Below are 4,521 nucleotides of genomic sequence, written 5' to 3'. Positions count from 1 at the left end.
TTTCTTTAATTTGTGTTTAGCATGTGGTGGTTTGGGCTGTTCCGGGCATGAAATTGAGCCCCGTTTTGGGGCACAAGCTTAGTTAGTCGATTAGGACCTTTTGACGAAATCAATTTTGGGATTCCCGACAGGGTCCAACATTCTTGTATAATTTGGATTCATTTCCAATTGTTGTGATTTATGTTTCAAATCTATAATGACGTAGTTGGTGCCTCTACAAAAAGAAAAGCAACAACGGAGAATGGAAAATAAAAATGTAGAGGAGAAATAGAGGGAATAATTTAGGTGAAAGAAAAAATAAAAAGGATCATATTATATTTTTAAATGGGTCGGGTTAGGTAGGTGGATCATTAAATGGTTAAAATTGTATTTTTAATTTTTTTAAAAATTGGGTTGTTACATAAACAATTAATATCATTAAATTTTAATTAAAAAACAATTAATTAGATTGAGTGACTTTCTGAGGAAAGAGTAGATAGTTGAGTGACTTTTGAGTCATAATACAAAGTTGAGTGACTTTCTGAGAAAAAAGTGCATAATTAAGTGACTTTTCTGTGAAAATTGAAAGTTGAGTGACTTTCTGAGAGAAGAGTGCATAGTTGAGTGACCATCTGAGGTATTAACTCTGGAATTTTAGGACCAACAGTACTCTTTGGTCTAACTTTATGTGAAACAAATATTGCAAAAGACATATACCTCAAATGGTGGAATGGAGAGAGGGTTCTTAAATATAGAAGCTAATGTTACAGTCTAGAAACATCTTTTATCAAGAAATATGGTGGGAACCAAGATCAGGGCATGCAATGTTTGGTTTGATAATTGGACTCAGCTAGGTGCTTTTGCATTTCAACATGACTCTCAATCATGCACATGGGAATGTGGAGGAGGTACATGAATTAGTAGAAGAAGATAGCTGGAATGCTAACTTATTGCTGGAGTACTTCACTGATGAAGTGAATGGTCAGATTATTCAAGCATTGGGCAAAGGGAAAAATTTAGAAGAAAAGGATAAAACTTGATATATGCCTACTGGAAAATGGAAAATTTCCAGTAGGAAGTGCTTGAGAGTTGATTAGACAAAGACAAGACAAGACAAGCAGAAGAATATAATGCAAATCTGGGAGAGACACATTCCTTTCAAAGTTTTGTTTCTTATGTGGAGGTTGTGGCATAAAAGGATCCTTGTTGGGGAAGCCCTGGTGAGAATGAGAATCACTACTTAGGTAGAATGTCATTGTGATGATAAGGTGGCCTAAACTATAGATTTATCTTTTCATTCATCGCTCTACTACCACTAGTCTCTAGAAGCTCTTTGTAGATACTGCCAGATTATAGGGTCCATTAATACAACTCAGACAAGTAATTGAATCATGGTGGGATGTAGTGTGTGGTAATAAGTTGAGACCTTTAGTTATGGCAGTCCCTGTCTTTATCATTTGGTGTATTTGGAGAAGAAGAAAGCTCATTTGATATGGTGGGAATATTTCAAAACATGCTATGATTTTAGGCATTAATAGGAAGTTATTCATATTCACTAAAGTCAGGTATCCATGGCCATTAGATAACCCTAACTCTTGGCCTGTGATGTTTAAATTCCTTGTATATTATGCCCCTTTAAATTGTAGCCAACTTTGGGAAGCTTTGAATGCAACACAAATGGTTGTAATAAATGTAGTGGAGCCTTAGCCTTTTGTGTGAGAAATGGGAAGGTGATGTGGTGCATATAGAGTCAAGACAACTAGGATAGGTCCTAGCCATTGAAGTAGAAGTTTAAAGTAGTGAAATCATGGCTGGAGTACTTTGTCACTAGTGGTCTTGTACCATTGACTATAGACACTGATTCATTATTCACAAAACATATATTTGGTGGTGTTTGGGAGATTCCTTCGATTGTATCTATTGATGTGAGAAGGATTAAGGAGTTTTTGACCAAAGGGAATGTGGAGATTGAGCATATCTATAGAAAATGGAACAAATTGGTAGATTATTTAAATAATAATGTTGTTGGTTTTGCAGGTACACAATACAATTACAAATATACAACCAGGTTAGCACTTCAGGCCCAAGCTATTCTTGAATTGAAAAAAATGAAAAATCCCTAATTTGCGCAATAACATAAGGGTTGAACTATACATACAAACAACTCAAGACGAAATGAGAAGATATATACCAGCAAAAACATGATCATTTACAAGGAGTTAAAGTCAGCTACTCATGCCCGAGATTGTATACAGACAGGGGTATTAGTTATGGGTTGTTGTGGATAGGTTGACCAAATTCCCTCGTTTTATTCCCATCAAGTCTACATATTCGGCAGAAGATTATGCAAGGATCTTCATGCATGAGACTGTGTGTCGCCATGGTAATCTATACATCATATCGAATAGGGATGCACATTTCACGTCTAGGTTATGGAGTTCGCTCAAAAAAGGGTTGGGTACCAAGGTGAATCTACGCACCGCTTTTCATCCCCAAATGGATGGTCAAGCGGAGCGCACTATTCAAACCCTTGAAGATATGCTTTGATCTTGCATAATTGATTTCAAGGGATATTGGGATAGACGCTCGACTTGTGCGACAGAATGTTGACAAGAGCTCAAAAGATTGTGCATTAGTTTTTTATTTCCTTCTATTTTTAAATAATTTAGATCATAAGAATGATGTTGCATCAATTATTTTAAGATAAAGATCCGTTCAAGTATAATTAGGTCAAGTTATCTTCAATGACCTTATAGATTCATGCCATGTGTACTATATAATAATTTATGGATAAGATCCATTTAAATTATATTCATTTTAATAATAAAAACAATAAATTTGTCAAATATTTTTATTTTTTAAAACTTTCAATAAAATAATTAACTGTTACCCTAGCTAATATTTTCAAGAAAAAGATAAGACCGACGGGAATATGCGGACTTCTTGACTTTTTTACCTGCCAAACCTCGTACTTGTATTGAAAATTTTAAATTATTCTAATTTTAAAGAATTTGAAACTTTTGAAAAATCTGATTATATATATTTTTATAATTATTTGAAAACCTCCAAATAATTTTTAAAAAAAATGTATTATCATGTTCTTTAATTGAATTACTATTTAGAATTCAATGATGTTTTTAAGTTGGCAAAATGCACAAGTACCCCCTCAACCTATGCCCAAAATCTCAGAGACACACTTATACTATACTAAGGTCCTATTACCCCCTGAACTTATTTTATAAGTAATTTTCTACCTTTTTCTGGCCTACGTGACACTAGCTTGAAAAAAAAAGTCAACCAACGTTGGGTCCACAAGATAGTGCCACGTAGGCCGAAAAGCGGTAGAAAATTATTAATAAAATAAGTTCAGGGGGTAATAGGACCTTAGTATAGTATAAGTGTGTCTTTGAGATTTCGAACATAGGTTGAAGGGGTACTTTTGAATTATCCCTTTTATGTTTGATCTACTTTAAAGATTACTCAGAATTTGGAGAAAGCTTGTGTGAAATTACTCCGCAAGAAGTTTGGCTGGTAAAAAGTGAAGAAGTTCGCATATTCCCGTCAATCTTAATTTTTTTTTTGAAAATATTAGCTTGATACACTTAGTTGCTTTATTTGATAGTTTTTTTTTTTAAAAAGGTTCATAACTTTGTTATTTTTATTAGCTATTATTATAATGAGTATATAATTTAAATAAATCTCAACTATAAATTATTGTACTGTACACATGACATATATTTATAAGGTGATTGGACATAACTTGACTTAATTATACTTGACTGTATCTTTATCCATTATTTTTATAGGCCTAACCCGTTATTTTTCAAACAACGCAACGAAAACATGCTACATGAGCCCAAAAGTGACTCAAGCGCAAAATGGAAGATGGAAAAAAAAAAGGAAGAGTTAAGAAGGAAAAAGAACCAAACAAAGTCGACGGAAAAGGGTCAAAAATACCCCTGAATAATTGAAAATGGGTCAAATATATCCTCCGTTTGATTTTGGGGTCAAAAATACCCTTACCATTAGTGTATTAGCTCACTTTTACCCCTCAAAACTAAAAGATGCCATGTCACCTTAAAAATCACATAAAACTCTATTTTTTTTTCTGACTTGGAAATTCAAATGGACAAAAAAATCTTTAAAAATTATTTTTTCCCTTAACGCATCTTCCTCGACTAGTGATGGACACGAGGCATCTGGTTGGGAGAGTATCAATTGTGTGCCTACCAGAATTCATTCCATTGTCTGGGAGAGCCTCTTTTCAAGGAAGGCAAAGCAGAACAAATAGTAATTTAGGGGCTTGATGGTTCACTTGAATATGTGTTTTTGTGGTTGTACTATACAATAGATTCCAGCATTATTGATAATAATATACAGGGGACTTGATCTCGAGTTCCATTCTTGCTCAAATTTTACAACTGATTCTAGATAAAAGAGATCAAGCTCTAAAACCTCGATGCTTAAGGGCCTCAAATCAGTTTCATTTCTTCGCCATTACTGAATGAGTTGATGAGCAAGATTTGTGTTTCTTACAACCAT

The sequence above is a fragment of the Solanum pennellii genome, chromosome 9 (genome assembly GCF_001406875.1).
Source record: "Solanum pennellii chromosome 9, SPENNV200".
Classification (NCBI taxonomy): Eukaryota; Viridiplantae; Streptophyta; class Magnoliopsida; order Solanales; family Solanaceae; genus Solanum; species Solanum pennellii.
The sequence above is the reverse complement of the archived record's forward strand: the minus strand, read 5'-3'. Positions refer to the sequence as shown.